Raw genomic sequence first — 6,166 nt, 5'->3', positions numbered from 1 at the left:
CACACAAACCATTAGTTTTGTCCAAAATATCCTTGAAAGAGGCTTTGGAAACCCTGTCACTGTGAAGAGGAACCCCAAGATACTTCCCCAAAGAGTTCGTCAGAGGTATGCCAGAGAGCTCACTCAGTCTTCTGCACAAGCTATTGTCCATATTTTTGGAACAAAGCATACGGGACTTTTGGATGTTAACCTTCTGGCCAGAAGCCTCGCAAAAACAATCAAGGATATCCATAACTGTTTTAATTTGCTCCTCATTACCCTCAACGAAAAGCATGACGTCATCAGCAAAGAGTAAATGGGTAATAGGGGGGCAATGTCTGTTGATAGAAACAGGGTGGAGAGTCCCTTTGCACACCGCCTCTTGGATCAGGTGAGACAGTCTTTCCATGGCAATAACAAAGAGGAAGGGACTCATAGGATCTCCTTGACGAATTCCTCTAGAGGGAGAAAACTCATCCGACATGTCCCCATTGATCATGACCTGGAAAACAGGAGAGGAGATACACTTCTCAATCAAAATCCTCCAGTTCTCCGGGATGCCAACTTTGGCTAAACTATCCAGAAGAAAGCTCCAGTTCAATCTATCATAGGCTTTCTCCAGATCCAGTTTGAGGGCCACAATCCCTTTCTTACCTTTCTTAATCTTTATAGAATGGACAACCTCCTGGGCAATAACAACGTTATCCATCAATTGTCTACCAGGAACAAAGCTCCCTTGGTTCTGGCTAATTATATCCGGAAGGATCTTCCGGATTCTATTAGCCACAATCTTAGTAATAGCTTTATACAAAACATTACAAAGACTGATGGGTCTCATCTGGAGGAAGGAGGAAGGCTTAACAACCTTAGGAATCAAGACAATGAGGGTTTTATTAACCGACCTGATATCGTTAGAGCCACCAAAAACACCTAACACAAAACTGTATATGCCCTCCTTAACAGTATCCCAGTGTTTATGATAGAAACTAGCGGGGATACCATCAATCCCAGGAGCCTTAGTGGACCCTATGCTAGAGAAGGCCAGATCAATCTCTTTAAGGTCAATAGGATGGAAAGCATCTTTAATAGCCTCCTCCCCCAAACGAGGAAAGGAAATACCAGAGTGGGCACTCTCCAAGTCCACAGCTTCCTCTCTAAACAGGTCCTTGTAGAAATCAAGGGCTGAGCGACGAATGTCTTCCTCCTCAAAAATCCACTCGCCACTAGCGTCCTTGATAGCATCAATCCTATTCCTCTGTCTCCTAATGATCGTAGAGAGATGAAAAAACCTGGTATTCCGATCCCCGTCTTGAATCCAGGCCTTCCTAGACTTCTGGAACCAAAGAAGCTCTTCCTGTCTAAGCACAGCTTCCAACTCATTCTGGAGAGCTCTAAGGTGACCATTTAAGCTATGGTCGAAACGAGCCTCCAAGCAACACTGAACGCCTTCCATCCTCCTCAAGAGTTTATTCTTCCTCCTGATAATATGGCCAAAGATGTCTTTATTCCAAACAACCACCTTCCTTCTGAATTCCTCAGCAGCGATGAGAACATCAGAGTGGGGATGCCAATTGGTTTTCACGAAATTCCTAAAGTCGGGATGAGAATCCCAAGCCACAAGATATCTAAAGGGTCTATTACCTTTCAGCCGGTTACCTTTGACCAAATTAATGAGGATAGGGCAATGGTCAGAGTGACGGAAGGGGAGATTCAGCACCTTGACCTCAGGAAACCTACAGATAGCCGCAACATTAGCATACACCTTATCCAACCTCACAAACAAGCTATTTCTTTTCCAGGTAAATTTGTGGCCAGCAGCACCCAGGTCTGAAAGCCCACACAGATCCATACTACGCTTGTGGTTAAGGCACCGGTTCACATAATGATTACCCCCTCCTCTCTGATCACTTAAAAGGGCAATATCATTAAAATCCCCGGCCACCAACCAAGCCTCCACCATGTTAGAGCTAATAGAATGAAGGATCTCCCACAACCTTATACGATTAGAAAGAACAGGATCGGCATAAACAAAGGTAACAAAGAAATGTTTATTACCAGGGTAGCACACCTTACTATGAATGAACTGACAGTCCATACTAACAATATCAATATTAACAAGACCTGGCTTCCAAAAGAGCCAAATCCCCCCAGCCCGGCCAGTAGCCTCCGATCTGACACAATTCCAATTCTTAAACTTTCTAACCACCTCGTCTGCTTTGGCTCCACTGACCTTGGTCTCTAGAAGAACAAAACAGGAAGGGTTAAACTGTTTAATAAGATCATTAACATGAATGCGGGTTGCCTTGCTCGCCGCACCTCTAACATTCCAAACAAAGAAATCCATCAGAAAGGAAGACTACTAACACAAGCCTAAACCCTAGATCAGGTATTTATTCGGGGCTCCTGAGAGCCTAGAGGAAGTCCCAGAAGGTCCCCTTTTAGCCCAAGAGTCTAACCCATTAAGGTTCTTCTTAGGTTTCATTATCAGAGATAATTAATCGATGACGATACTTCTCAGTTTATATTTAATATCTCATAAATCTATTAAATAAGACATTAATAAGTACATGACTAAATTAAATGTAAATGACTAAATAAAGATTCATCTAACTTACATTAATAAATGAACATAAATGCTTCAATTAATTTTAGTTCCAAACCTTTCCTATTCTTAATTTAACATCCATTAATTAAAGCATTTACATTTTTTTTTCCATTAATAAGGACAAACCTTTGGTTTTCCTTATCATTTAATGTTTTACATTTATGTTTTTAAGTACAGATTACATTTTCAAGGAGTTCAGGATATAATTTCTCAAGAAATTACACAAAACAGAGTTAAAATGCAAAATATGGATGATCAAGGGCTGATCCGCGGCCGAGAATGTCAAATTCTCGGTAACTTCAGCAGGCACCGCAAGAAAATTCAGAGAAAAATTCTCTGAATACCGCGTGCCACGGCCGCGGATGGGTATCCTCGGTCGCGACCCGCGGCCTGTAGAGCCACCAGTTTCGGATTTTTGACTTCAATTGAGCCAATTCCTATTCCTTCCATAACTCCTAAACACTTATATTTTACCCCTATATGTACCTATCCCTTACACAAACCTAACATCACTTTCCATTTTACCCAACTTACACAATCCAAACTCTTCCCCGTACAATTAAATCCACACCATATCACCTTTACTTTTACCAAATTTTTACCTACCCAATATACTTCTTTCCCAACCACACCTTTAAAACTTTTCCACACCATGCCTAAACATAAGACGGTTACTCATTAGGATTCCTTTACCTCTAATAATTTGTTTGCATGTTGCATATGGATCCATTCAGCATCATTTCAGATTCGGAAGGACAGCGGTTCCAATTTATGCAGTTGGGGATGACGAGATTCGTATTACAGAGGATGGTAATGAGCAGACCCATTTTTGTGGGGATGACGATATGCATTATGATGATGGAAATGTAGAGCATGCCAAGCACAAGGGCATGTTGTTTCCTCCACACAAGCAAAAAGGCATGTTGGTGATGAGCACCATGTTGATTTGTAAAGGAATTTTGCACCAAATTAATGCACACAATCAGCAACTGAATTTGCGGTTCGACGATATTATGGAGAATAATCAAGAGATGAGTTCACAATTACATGCGGTGGATGACAACATCCATACTTTGCGAAGTGAACACAACATCGGTCATTATTATTTTTCCGTCATCAAGGCGTAGTGACCACACCTTCTCCACTGGATTCACGATCACGTAATCAGGTTATATCTAATCTTTTCTTTACTCATTTATTTTGATTTGTTACAATACACCTATTTTATATTATGTTTGGTACACTTTTAATATCTTAATTTGGATACTTTAATTTCATACTTTTTCTTTCTTCATTCGTATGCTTGTTTTCGTACATTTTTTTTTCGTGTTTTATCCAATTTTGCACCAATGAGGACATGGTCCAATTTAAGTGTGGGAGGAGATATACATATATCATTTTAGACATACGAATAAATGCAACAAAAAAATATTTTCACAAATGCAACATATATTGCAACACTTTTATAAACTTAACATTTTTTATGATATATCATTTTTACATTTATAAATTAATCATAAGTTAAAATTTTTATGATTATTTTTAGGTTATCATTATCGATAGAAATAATATATTTCTATACGGGTAATATTTTTCAAATTTTTCACAAATCTTCGACACGATTTTAAGTAAAAATTGTCTCGAGTAAATGTATTTAAGTAATAAATTCTTTAATTTTACTCTCTATTTTCATATCATGAATTTCATGATACAATAAATCTTATTTTAAATTTTCAATTAGGTTTATAGGCATTAAATTGAACTAACAATTTTTAGCTCGGTTTTGATTTTGTCTTACATTAACACCAATTGAAGTTTTTAAGGAAACTTTAGCCATAATACATGTTGAATTTTAAATCAATATAGGATGAATGTGCTAACTTTCTTTTTCCCAATTCATATTAATTAATCAATAAATCGTATTCTTAACTTTTGGCCACGATTGAGACCAACCTTATCACAGTCGAGGTATGAAAGGGAAGAAATAAATAAGTAAAGCGTACTTTTGGCCACGATTGCGACCACCCTTATCACAATCGAGGTATGGAAGGAACGTTTAAATAAGAAAAAAATTAAGCGTGTTTAAAGTTTAAAGTAACGATTGCGTCCACCCATGGCATGGTCGGTACCTCTTAAGCGAACACAAATAAAATGCATATAAAGTTACGGTCGAGACCACCCTTATCACGGGCGTAACTAAGCAAATAAGTTAAACTTAATAAATCATATATAATAATTCAAGTTTGGGAAAGGAAATTTGGTGCTTTGAAATGCCTTGAGATGAAAGACTCAATAACATGCGTGCTTACATCGTCCCGAATACTTCAATTTAAACATTGAAATACAAGACGAATGATATATCGTATTTATACTAAGTTAGTTTGATATTTTGCGTATAAATTTGCCATGCGAAGTTAGTATTTTCGGCTTAACTAATTTGAAAAGGTAAACACAAAGATATATGTTTTATTTTTTTATAAAGAGATTAGTTAAGGAATAAATTCAGTGAAATTTTGCTCGGGACTAGCAAAAGATTAAGTGTGGAGATTTGTTAAGCCCAAAATATACCTAAAATATCATTAATATTTACATCATTATTATTACAAATTTATGTTGTTTATATCTGTTTAGATTACTTTTACTCTCAAATATCTTTCTTTCTTGCAAGGTACCTAAATATTTGGTAAAATCCAAATAGGAACGAAAAAGGATCAAAAACAGAAGAAAAACCCTACAAAAGGAGTCAAAGACGACGTAAATCAAAAGCGCCAAGTCAAGGACACGAACGAGAGCAAAGGAGTGAAAAACACAGCATGCCGCGACATCGAATCCCCCACCCACGGCCGCGACACGCGTCTTTCAGCTACTTCTCCCCTTCGTCCAAAGCTCAACTTAATGCTCCCCCATTCACGGCCGAGGATTCCCATTCTCGGTAAGTGCAGAAATTCTGCCAAGATCAATGAACACATGTTAAAATCCAAGAAATGCGTTCGTTCAAGTGGATAAAGACGTCCTTTCACAACGGACACGACTCTTCACAAAGGACACATCACTTCAGTCACAACCCTTCAACATCTATAAATAAAGAGTTGATAAGGAGAGAAATGGGTTGTAATGTTATGTTATGTTATGTAACATGTAATACACGTTATGTAATGTAATATTGATAGAGAGAGATTAGTGCAGAGTTTATGTAGAAACTCTGACTCAAAAAAAGAGTCAGAGTTTAGATTTTATTTCTGTTCAAAGCAATATGCTGTACACACATTGTTTACTCAATAATAACAAGTTTAGTAGCGTTTAGACATTGTTCCATTTTAGTTTTGCATTTTGGTAGTGGCCGACCGAATCCCTATTACGAAGTTACAGCGAGAAGAATTAGTAAAAGGATCCGCCCCTGAGCCTGACAACCTCTAAGGAAACCCAAGGAAGGGACTGATCATCCGTTCACTTGCACGCCCTCGAAGGGTCCATGCGATTTCACTCTGTAAACTTGTATCAATTTATTTTTCATCTAATAAAGTCCGTTCTATTCGACAAATCGTTATGCAGCACTTATGGTAACCAATCCAATATAAGTGA

The sequence above is a fragment of the Euphorbia lathyris genome, chromosome 6, assembly GCF_963576675.1.
Source record: "Euphorbia lathyris chromosome 6, ddEupLath1.1, whole genome shotgun sequence".
Lineage (NCBI taxonomy): Eukaryota > Viridiplantae > Streptophyta > Magnoliopsida > Malpighiales > Euphorbiaceae > Euphorbia > Euphorbia lathyris.
The sequence above is the reverse complement of the archived record's forward strand: the minus strand, read 5'-3'. Positions refer to the sequence as shown.